This window comes from Phascolarctos cinereus, unplaced genomic scaffold (genome assembly GCF_003287225.1).
Source record: "Phascolarctos cinereus isolate Bilbo 61053 unplaced genomic scaffold, phaCin_HiC Scaffold_2;HRSCAF=192, whole genome shotgun sequence".
Taxonomy (NCBI): domain Eukaryota; kingdom Metazoa; phylum Chordata; class Mammalia; order Diprotodontia; family Phascolarctidae; genus Phascolarctos; species Phascolarctos cinereus.
In genome coordinates, this window is record NW_027555625.1 from 337,949,238 (window position 1) to 337,961,963 (window position 12,726).

At 37.0% G+C, this 12,726-nt stretch overlaps 1 long non-coding RNA gene across 1 annotated transcript in view; it reads left to right on the forward strand.

Moving 5' to 3' along the window:
• LOC110211684 (uncharacterized) overlaps window positions 1–12,726 on the forward strand; it is a 31,797-nt gene that overhangs the window by 8,087 nt on the left and 10,984 nt on the right. The gene's annotated exons all lie outside the window — the stretch shown is intronic.

The following is a 12,726-nucleotide window of genomic DNA, read 5'->3' on the forward strand; positions in this document are numbered from 1 at the left end:
AGAAGAGTTCTCTGACAAAAAGCTTCAGCATTTGTCACTTCTCCTCCCCACTAAAAGTCACACAGAAAAGAGGCTCAAACAGTCAACATTGCAGAGATCTTATATAGTTCTACATGTATAGGCGAAAATCATAATTTTTCTCAAATACAGTTATGCAATTCAATAAAGACCATTTGACAAATTTTATCAGAGCTTACTGCTTACTTACCTTGTTCTCCTTCCTTTCTGGTTTGACTGAGGAGGTAAGTGTGGAGAGTGCTAGTGGCCTATTCTCCCCAAATAGTTCTACAAGCAAATGCCTTTGTTGATGTTTCTGTCCCTGTTATGTTCATTCTTTCCTGCCTAAGGTGAAAGAGAGTTGGGATTATTAGATATTAGAGATGGGATGAACTAGATTCTGACCTCGTGACATTACTGGCCTACCTTGGTTCTTAGTCTAAAGCCAGTAAAGGAAAGAAAAGAAAAAGAAAACCTAGTCTCTATCTCAGATGGGAATCTGGTCTCCGCAGAGATTGTCTGATAATGTGATGCTTTTAGTGTAAGGATTTAGGACATGGGGTCCTAAATTGGGGAACTGAAATTCACTCCCTCACCAAACTGTCCTCTGTAAAAATTCTTCCATGATTCCCTCATTACATAGGACCATCCTAATAGGGAGGGAGTTTCTATGCATTCTTATCTACACAGGATACACCTCTCCACCTGCCAAATTTATCCCAGTATCTCTGTACTATAGATGATACCTTAGAAGTCCAGGGAAATTTCTTATGAGTCCTTATGCTAAACAATACCTGAAATTTCTCCCAATGAATTCCTGCCACTGAAAGGGCTAGAACTAGGCTCCATTGAAAATTAAATAGGATTAGTTAAGCTCCCAAAAAGCATGAAGTACCCCAGAAAAGCAATTAATTGCTTCGAGTTAATTATTTGGGTTTTGTAGACCAGATTGTTGTTGTTTAGTCATTTTCAGGTTGTGTCCAACTCTTTGCGACCTCATTTGGTGTGTTCTTGGTAAAGATACTTGGAGTGGTTTGCCATTTTCTCCTCCACCTTATTTTATAGATGAGGAAACTGAGGCAAACAGGGTTAAGTGACTTACCCAGGGTCACACAGTGTCCAAGGCCAGAATTTAACTTAGGAAAATGAGTCTTCCTCCACTGTGCCACCTAGCTGCCCATTGTAGACCAGAATACAAATTTCATTATGTTGATATTCAGTCCTTAGAGACTTCACAATAAGGCAAAAGAAAAACATGAACATTTATCAACTATGCATCAGCATTTTAGAGATGCAAAATTATACTTCTCATATCAATATCTCTCAATATCAATACTTATAAATAATTTAATAATGAAGCAGATATTAATACTTAACCATTTAACTATGCAAAAGTTATCTCAAAGAGAACTGGTTTGACTTTTAAGGAATCACACCATAAAATTGATTGGTGTACAATTATAGTCTAAAACAAAATGTAGAGAAAAAAATGTTCTGAAAACTAAGAAATCCAATAGTAAGACTCTTGGGTAGAGATTTTGTCCAGTGAATGCCTGAAAATGTGAAGAGCCTAATATTTGCCTCAGACAAGCTCTCCATAATGCAGCCTGGGGGGCTTACTCTTTCCATCCCCTTTCCCAGGTCCTAGAGCAAGGCTATGATGGCCCCTCCAGCCTCTGGGAGTAGCTTTGAAGGGCTGAGAGGTTGTTTGTCTAATCACCAGGAGGAGGTCGAGTGTCACTCCCCTGCACTACAAACAAAAGCATTTTCATGAAGAGTTAGAATAGATGATCTCTGAGTAGTACATAGGGCAGCGGTGGCAGCAAAATCATGTCCTCTCATCACTGGATACTGAGAAAAACTGCTGTGAATTTCTGATATGTAGTACTCTCCACAACTGCATTTCAATGGCAGAAGGAGGGTTCACAGAACACAGACGAAATGAATAGTTACTGGGTCTGTGTGACTATGGTCAACCCAAAGGAGGGCGTACGGCACAACAGGAGGTACCTGACATGTCTGGAACACTGTGGGTACTAAGTGTTCTCATGTGTTCACATAGAGGCCTTTCTTGCCAGTGAGAGTAGACAGAATGAAGTGAACAGGTGGACTGTGAGATTGGGGCTGGAATATATAAAGGGCTACAAGTCCTACTATAATTTGATTCCCCCATCAGCTTGTAGATTTCACACTGTGAAGTTTCTTTTTTCACATATGGAGAGATGAAGAGTATAGATTTAACTAGGGAATGGCTATCGTGTTCAAATGGCTGATTTTCAAATTCCTGTTCTTCATGTGTGTATTTAAAGGTGAAAGAAGTTCACCTAGTTCATAAATCCTATAAAGTGTACTTGCTATTAGTTGATATCAGAGTCCTTAGATCTACCATCCTCATTTAGTGCAGTCTGTCCTTGGCCACCTTTGCTGGCTCTGCCTTCAATCATTAAGAGGATATTATTAGGATTCAGAGAAAAAGTCCAAATCTCCTAGACCGTTCAAGGTTCACAATGTCATCCTCTGGCCAAGGCTGGAAAAGTGGTAAAGAGACTGAGACAAAAGGCCAATGCTGGAGGCTCTGCTCCCTGTTCAGTCACTTCCATCTCAAGAGTTTCCCTGGAATGACCTCTCCTTTCTACTGGTAAGCACTCCTTTGTCTTTCATTCTCGAAGAAGACCAATGATATCACAAGGATGATTTGCCTGTGAATTGGATATGAGTGGAGCACTTGAATCTCTCAGGTTCTGAACTAGCTCACTGGTTCTATGGACACCACAGGATGCTACCCAGTGCCTCGCCCAATCAGTGAAGACTTCCTATCACACCTAGTTGAAATGTCTATGATTCATGGAGGTATGAGAGCTTGTTCACACCTAGTTTTGATGGATGGATTTAATTTTCCTCAACACAAATGTTAGCTTTAAACAAATCTCTCAGAGAATATTTCCAGAGGTCTCATTTTTGCTTTTAAGTGTAAGCCAAACCTCCCCAGGAAAGAGAGGCTCATTTCTTTCATATCTCCTGCTTAAAGTCCAGGTTGCTTGGTTAGTCTTTTTTATGGGTAGATGTTAGAGTGGCTTGACTTCAAGACCTGTATTTAACTGGTCTATTTCTAGACTAGTTCACAAGCTCTTGTTGCTCACAGAACCTTTGCTGTTTCACCTCTTTGTATAAATATCATTTGCCCTATTGACAGGTGTCCAGAAGCACAGGTTCAGATTTTGGCAGGCTTACCTCACCTCTTTGTCCTTCCAAAGTACACAAAAGTCAAATCATGTTCACAATGATGCGGTGAAGACTTCTTCCAATGAAACCTTAAAAGTCAAGGTGTTTTCTACTCCCCCACCAATTTACTGCAACCTTCTCCATAGGAACCAAAATTTTGTTCTACCCTTGGCATAATTCCTGAAACCAGGATTCAACTCAGGTAACTAAGTCTGCTTTATCTCTATAGAAGGCATTAGTCATCCTATAAAAGTTAAATTTATTATGAAGTGCCTTGTTTGTATTAACATATATCTTCTCTGGGAAAATGGAAACAAAGGCGAGGTCCTTTAAGTTTCCATATGGGGAAACACACATCCTCCTTTGGAATTTAACCTTAATTTGAACCAAGATGTATGAAAGAAAATACTTCGGTGTATTGTTCCCTTGCTCCACCCCTTTTCTCCCCTTATCTTAATGGAGTCACCACTGCCTCTAACTTTGTAACTCTTGCAATTCCAAGCTCCTACTGTTTCCAGTGCTTGAAATTTTTATCTTAGAAGTGGAATACTGTGAAATTGTAATTTCAAATTGTTATGCTATGCATGAGGAGAATAAATGATTTTCTATGAAGGACAGTAATACTGCTTCCTTAAAGATACAAACCCATGGCAGATTCAATACTTTTACATATCTGGAATGCTTATTATTTTGTTTATAAACAGATGATAAGGATACCTTTTCTGGGACATTTAATTCCCTGATGTTCTACCATAAAATAACACTGCTACAAGTACAATGGCATATATGCAAATTTTCATTTCTACTTGTGCTTTTCTCTTAGATTTGAAAATAAGGAAATTAGGGGTAATAAAAATTCAATATAAGCAGTGGTGCAGTATGCATGGTCATTAGAATTAAATTCTAGCCTCTTTTTTTCTTAGGTCTGTTTGAAAAGTTTTTATAATTCTTTTTATGTGTTTAAAGAATTCAAATGTTTCAGTGCTCTTTTAAAGACAATACAAACCTCCATTCTTTAAAGCCTAGCTCTCCTCATGAGCCACCCATGATAGCAAACCAAGGGCTATAAAAAATGGGGGGAAAAGGTAAGCAAAAAAATAGATTTTCATTTAACATTTCTAGAAAAAAAAGATGAACAAATTGTTTTATTAAAATAAGTAAGAATGTGATCCAGTTATCTAAAACTAAATATACTAATTACCTAAATTAGATTTTTAATGATTTTGTCAGATTAAGGAAAAACAAAATTTGAGTCAAAGTATTTGCTTAGAATCACGAAATAAGTTCAGAACATGTGCCAAGTGGATCTGAAAGTATCACTTAATCTGAAGCTTGACTATACTACATTCAAACCAACTCCACTAATTACCGTGCATACTGCACCACTGCTTATATTGAATTTTTATTGCCCCTAATTTCCTTATTTTCAAGAATCTCAGTGCAAATGCAGACCTATATGTTTCCTTTCATGTTGTCTAATTCTTTTCTAGATCTTTCTGTAAGTCCTCCATAGAGTATCTGGTCTTTTCAATATTTAATTTATATTTGTACATACTGGCAGTCTATTAACTCTCGTCTTCACTACAAAATCTACTTCCTTTTCCGGCCATATATGATTTTGATGATATTTTATGTCACTCTCTTAACATTAGTCATTCTAATGCTAATAAATAGCTTATACCCACCATATGTCTCATTTCCTTTTTTAAAAGGTTAATTAAGTTGGTAGATAAGGGAAATATTATAGATACCATTTTACCTGGGCCTTTGCAAGGTTTTTCATAAAGTACCTCATAGCATTTTGTAGAGAACATGGAGGGATATGGATTAGATGATAATACAGTCAAATGAATTCAGAATGGTTGGGTGGCCAGACTCAGAGTAGTTGTTAATGGTTCAATATCAACATGGTAGGAGGCCTCCAATAGAGTATGCCAGGTCTCCTTGTTTACCTCTGTGCTATCTAACATTTTTAACATAATGTAGCAGCTGCCCCCTCCCCCCCCAAAAAAAGCTGATTCAATCTTTGGCTGTATAGAGAAAGATAGCTCCCAGGAATAAGGTAATGATAGTCCCATTGAACTGTATCTCATCAGATAGCTCTTGTACTATTGTGTTCAGTTCTTTAAACCATGCTATATGAAGAGGATCTACAGAGTGTCCAGAGGATAACAACTGGGATGGTGGAGGATTTTAGACCATGATGTGTGGGAGGATCAGTTGAAGGAACTGAGGTTGTTTAGCTTAAAGAAGGGAAGACTCATGGAGAATATAAGTATCTTTTAAGAATTGAAGGGATTATCCCATAAAGAAGGAATAAGAATCCATTTGTGCACAGAGGGCAGACCTAGGAACAAAGGATGGAAGTTAGGTAAATTTAGGCTTGACATAAGGAAAAAACTTCCTAACAATTGCAGTTGTCCAAAAGCGGAATGGACTGCATCAAGAAGTGGTTGAGTCCCCTTCCTCAGGGGTTTTTAAGCATGATGACTAGTTGGGATATTTTTTTGTGGGTTCATTTCATTTATGGGTTATACTTACAGTTTTCAAATTCTACAATTCTTTTTCTCATCCTTTGGATCACCTGCAATTTCGATTCTTTACAAGATTGTGCTCTTATATAATTCAGAGCAAGAATAGTAAAATAATGTTGTTTAAAAGGGGGGAGGGGCTGTAGTGGCAGTGATCAACTTAGGAACATTAAAAGCACTGTGCAGTTTCTTAAAATGACATCTGGCTCAATGTCCTCCTAATCAGTTCTGAGCCCAGTTCTTTGTCCATTTTATCTGGGGAAAAAAAAGCATTTTGATGAACACAAAAGAAATAGCACATAAGAAGTACATATTGCATTAGGGAAATTCTCACGATCTCTTATAAGCATATTCCAATCAAAAGTGAAAAGCAATTGTTATTTTCAGAGTTTTTCTCACCTTCACATTTTTTTGTTATAAAGATATTGACACCATTTTTGTATTATTTGGATTATAGTTGTTGCCAGCAGTATGAAATTCGAGATATTAGCAACTTTCATCTTATCCCGACACAGCACTTTCACATTCATACTGACCAGTTCTACCCCAAGTCAAACAATACCAACATAAATGAAATCAGTGCTACTCTTCTCTCACTTACTAAGACATTGCCCCTACATTTTGCCAATATATATTGGTTGATGATCACCAAATTCCTTGGTATGTATGCATATAGATAGTTTATAGGTATCTATTAAAATTGCTCTGTACTAGCAACTTCGAAAGACTTAAGCTCTCTGATAAGATTCTAGAGAACTCAAGATGAAACATGCCACCTGCCATCTGACAGGGAAGTGATAGACTCAGGGTGCAGATTGGCACAATTTTTTTGGACATGGCCAATGTGGGAATTTGTTTTGCTTGACTATGCAAATTTGTTAAAAAGAGTTTTGTTTTTCTTTTTTTTTTTAAAGGACAGAGGTGAAGAGGAGGGAAAGAGAAAAATAGATCTTTGTTAAACAACAAAAAAAATAAATTAAAAAATAGCTTATGAAAGTTTTAAAATTGCTTTGTATTTATTTTGTATATATTTACAAGTGTACATGTCTCCTCTGACAAAAATATAAGCTACTTGAGGGCAGGGATTGTTTCATTTTTGTCTTTGTTTCCCCAGTACCTAGTACAGAAACTGGCACATAGTAGACACTGAAAACTACTTGTTGGATGATTAAAATAAAAGATTGGGGAAAAAGGAGAGAAGATAGTTAATATTTGGCCCAATTTCCTCTTATGACTCCATAGGGCATATCATCATCATCATAAAAACAAAGTATTTAATAAATGCCTGATTGCAATTCAAGGGGCAATATACTAAGAAAATTGTAAAGTATAGTGGCCCTGTCACAGTTCTAAGATGGGTATGCTGATATGTACAGACATCCATGATGTAGTGAAAAATGGAATGGACTTGGATTCAAAGGTGCTGTGTTTGAGTCCTGGCTCTGACACTAGTTATGTGACATAGATAAGTCACTTAACCTCTTAGTTCCTAATCTGTCAAATAGGGGCAAGAATACTTGATCTATTTACTTCAGTGGTTTTGATATATGTGTGTGTATGTGTGTGTGTGTGTGTGTGTGTGTGTGTGTTTCTATGTATGTATATATATATGTATACTTGGATATAGATATATAAATAGATAGTTAAATAGGTACATAGATAGATAGATAATCAGGAAGATGGGTAATAACCATTAGAAATGGGATAAAGAATGGGAGACTAAAGAAACATGGCTGTCATACTCTAAGCCCCACCAACAAATGAATCATTTAATTGTTTACAAATCATTTGTAGGACAGACAAGTTAGATGGAAGTAATTCACCTTTAGAAATATTTGCATTTTGGTCTTTGGGAATTCTAAGTAACTTATGATGATTTTTTTTCTGAAGGAGCATCTGAAAGAGGGATTTTAAAAAATCGGAAGAGGTATCTTGCCTATCCAAGCTACAGGAAAGACCAAGAGAATCTCCTTCTAAGACTAGTATTTAAGGTTTATGAATATGTAGCAGACCCTGGTTTGTTTAATTTGATGAGACTTCAGATTGGATTGCACATTGACAAATATTCTTAAACATATGAATGACAATGGATCTTTACTGGGATTAGTTAACAAATTACATACATCTAATGTAGGATCATTGCCCCATCCGTAAAAAAAAAATTTTTTTGAATAAAAAATCCAAAATATATTTGTGTTTACTAATTTGTAAATTATATAAATGTACAATCATATTCAATGGTGTTCATCATAAAAAGTAGAAATGAAAAAGATGTGATAAAAATGAAATAACATTCAATCCCAGAGTCAAGAGGGGCCACTGGAGTTTATTGAGTAAGAGAGTGACATCGTTAAGCCTTGTTTTAGGAAAATCATTTTGTCAGCTGTGCAGATGATCAGGAAAACTAATCAGGAAGCTATTTCACTAATCCAGGTGAAAGGTAATGAGGACCTAAACTATAGTAGTGACTACGTGAGTAGAGAGAAGGGGATAGATTCAAGAGCTATTATGTAGGCAGAAATGACAAGATTTGGCAACTAATTAGATATGTGGGATAAGGGAAAATTAGGAGTTGAGAATAAAATTAAAGTTTCAAATCTGGGTGACTGGTTACTGAAGAAACAAATGATCGAAAAGGTTGGAGGAATACAATTTGTTAACTAGTCCCAGTAAAGATCCATTTTCATTCTTAACAAAAATAAGAATTGTAATGAGATCTTTCATACAAATTGCAGTCTATCTATGCCTATTCATCCAGTTCAAGTGACTTGTTCTCAGCTAAATTTACTTAGGAGGGAGAGGACTTACTCATTGACCATTAACTTGTAGCAAGGAGTCTGGCCCTTGCCACAGCCACAAAGTGATCTGAGCAGGAATTTTGTCTACCTAGCTGCTCAACTCAGATGATTAGGTTATAATTTCTTTGAGGATCTGATACTCAAGTCCAACAGGAGGTCAATAGTTGTAAGGGATGAAATGGAGATGTGTCAAGCCATAATGGGTAACTGGAGTTTGTAGTTCTGCTGGAAACAAGCCAGTGATTGACTGTCATGGGACAAGATATAACTCCTCCCTCCACTCTCTGATTGACTCATCATACACACTGGTCATGCCATGGCTACTGGGCCCCTCCTTTATTGGACACCATTGCTCTCATGTACTATGCTAACCCTAATTTAGGGAGGCTTTTATTTTTATTTTTATCCTTTTATTAAAGGGATTTGTTCTGTGAAGTTTGGATTCAGTCAAAGGACCACACTTGAGAACCTAGAGCGCCACATGTGGCCTCGAGGCCACAGGTTCCCCACCCATGCCCTAACACTTAGAATACGCAAAATCCACAACCCTTTACTAAGACTGTCCTCCAGAGATCTGCCTTCATTATTTCAGTTACCAGTTATACGCATATTATATGACTACCTTTTTTCCTTCCACTATCTCAACCATTTCTCATCAACCTATCACAAATCTCCCACTTTTTCTCTGTAGCAAAACTATTGTCCTAATAAAACTTTACATGTTGAATGGTATTTTTCTTTGATTTCCAAATGGAATTGTGAAATTTTACATGGCAAAAGAACAGAGCAAAAATAAGTTTTTCATCCTTCTTCTTACCTAACCCATAGCTAACCCTATATTTCGCTTTCATTCTCCTCCTCTCCATCCCTCCCCCTCTATCCATACCACAGCCAAATCCTTGCATTTCATCACATAAAACATAAATCAAATGATTCTACTTTATTTCTATGCCAAAGTACTTCCAGTTGCCAATTAATTTGTAACTATTCTACAACCTCCTTCTTTAATGATGCTTAAATATTTGTATACCACCCCCCCTTTCCCAAATCCTTCATACAAGCAGATGACATTGTGACCAGTGGTAGGCTCATTCAGGTCATGAACTTCACCAAGTCACTGGATTTTATCCTGGAAATAATGGGAAATCATTCAGAATTTTTGAACAGCACATTCTCATAGTATCATAGAAATTTAAAACTGTAAGATACTCTAGAAATCATTTAATTACCTCATTATTAAAGATGGGGAAACCGAGGTTAAGGAAACTGACCCAAGGTCCTGAAAGCAGTTCTAGGAAGATTTTTAAACAAAATTGTAATTGATATCTTTTGATATCACCTATCCATTGCAACAAAGAATAATAAAAAGGAGGAAAAGTGCAGCAAAAAAGACCTATGAATCAGAACAATCTGACATTATCTGTATCGTTCCACATCCATCTTTCAAATTATAGCCCAGCCTGGGGAACATGTACAAAATACTCTGCCTGCTAGCAATAGTGATGTGAGGTTGAGAGGGAGTGGTTCAATGAGCTGCTTCTGGAAAGATGGCATGACATAGAATGGAAGGCCCTGCATCTCACTTTAGAGCATCTATTATAAGTCTGTTTCCTGTCTACTTCATGGTGAAGAAAAGCAATTGGCTGCTGAACTGAACTGAACTGAAATGAGTACAAAAAGTATTAACTAGTCAAATCAAGGCCTCTTTTTCACTGATGGTGAGCAAGGAAAGAATTGCCGTAAGACCTGGGGTTGGGAGAGAATCCAAAACTACTATTCTTGTGCCTATTGTTCTTCTTCTTCCAAGAGACAAAGAAGAGTTTACTCTCAAGAACTGTGTTCTTTTTTTTTTTTGCTAGGCGATAGGGTTAAGTGACTTGCCCAGGGTCACACAGCTAATAAGTGTTATGTGTCTGAGGCTGGATTTGAACTCAGATCCTCCTGAATCCAGGGCCAGTGTTCTATCCACTGCACCACCTAGCTGCCCCAAGAGCTGTATTCTTTTGTGACTGGCTCTCTTCCCTGTTGCCAGAGGTCATACTTCTCAGAGCCACATTCTGCCTCTACTGCCAAATTAAAAAGTATATCTTGCTTTTTAAAGGTCCGTTGGGGGCATGGCTCATCATTGGCCAGACAATGACTAGCTGCTCTCTAATTCCATCAGTTTTGACTAGAGAGTGTCTTTAGACTTTGTGTAAGAACTTAATATTCTGTTGTCTCTTTCCTTTATCTTCTGTAATTTCACCATCTAGTCTAGGGGTAAGCCAATTTATCAATGATGCCCTGATAAACTACATCCCTCACTACAATAGTGAATATGGCACTTGAATTATTTTTTTATGTACTGGAACTATCTTTTTGTCAAAGACAGAACACTTAAAATCTTCTTGATTTAACTTGATGATAATTTCATCCTTCAAAAGGTAGAGGAACCAACAAGGAAAAATTTTTTTCTGGATCTGATTGTCACTCACAAAAAGGAACTGGTTGTTCAGGGGAAAATTATGAAAATTAATCAACCTATCGTACAGTTGTCTAGGAGGAAGGGATTACTTCCTCCTAAAGTTTGTGTTAGGAAGGAGAGGAAATCCAAGAAGATCTGATATGTGCTCAAAGTTTTAGGAAAGCAGATTTGAAATGGTTCAAAGGAAGGATAGGAAGGATATTCCATAAACTAAAGTTCTAGAGGAAAAGTCAGCCCAGAAGAGAAGGGAAATGCTCAAGCATGAAATTTTGAAGACACAAAGAGAATTCCATTGAAGAGGAAAAATAAGATTTGTGGGGTTGCACAGAGAAACCACCAACTCACCAACCAAATTAGGTTTTAAGAAGAAAAGTATGGAAGGTTGGCCTGATATCAGAAGATGAATAGGAGTGTGGCACAATCTATGAAAATAGTTTCAGAACATATAAGGTATTTTAGGCTGGCAAAAGAACATACAGGAATGAGCTCAAACTAACTTCTTAAGAGCCCATTGGATAAATTTTCAGTGTTAATATATACACCCCAGAAATCAGCAAATGCTACAAATCAGGGCTTGATTTACTACTTTCTTAATTGCCTAGAATTAAGAAAGTGATTGAGAAGATATATTAATGCAGATTAAACTTAAAAGTGTGTTGAATGTACTTTTTTTTTCTTTTGGTGAGCCAGTCGTTAAACATTTAGCAACACTTCCCTGAACTCTTTTTATATATTACCTATAAAACCCAGCAAGAAGAAATAGAAAAAGAAAATGCATTCTAAATAACTACAATGTATATAAAAGTCTACCTACCAAGATACATAAAAGAAGTATATGAATGTAATTTTAAAACACTTTAAAAATAAAGATGCCTAAATAATTGGAGAGATATCAATTTGAGCCACAAAAAAAATAATAATTTATTTATTTATTCCATGCCATACCAATAAAACTACCAATGGATTACATTATCAAGCTGGAAAAATAATTTTAAATTCATCTGAAAGAACAAAAGGTCAAGAATCTCAGGGAAAATAATGAAAATATGAAGGAAGGGAAGTTAGCAGTAGCAGATTCCAAACTAAAAAGCAGTAGACTAGGGGGAAAGCCCCAGATGAAAGAGGCCTGCTTCTAAAAAGAAATGATGATGGATGATTAAAGTTCCCTGCCCCCACCCCAGTTTGGAGCATATGCAGGCATTCTGTATCTAGTATTGGTAGGAAAAGCCTCTGAGTACCTCCTTGTGGAGGAGGGACCTTAGGGCCCCTCTTACCTAGAGCTGGCATAAAGCTGAGAGTGCATGGACACATTCAATCTGTACTCCATCCTCTACTCAGTGGTCAAACTAATATTCCTAAAGTATAGATATGATCATATCACCTCTGCTACTCAATAAATTCTCTATTGTCTCCAAGGTTCTTCCTTGCTGCACTAATTTGTTTACGATATTACCCTTTATGTCTAAGTCATGTGGCCATTTGGAGTTCATCTTGCCTTTCTAGTTTTCTTAGACCTTACTCCCCTTCACATACTCTACAACACAGTGACACTGATCTCTTTGCTGTTCCTCACATATGGCAATCCATGTCCTGACTCCCAGAATTTTCACTGGCTATCTCCCATGCCTGAGATACTCTCCTTCTTCATCTATATCACCTGGCTTGCCTAGCTTTCCTCGAGTCTCATCAAAAGTCACACTTTCTCCAAGAAGCC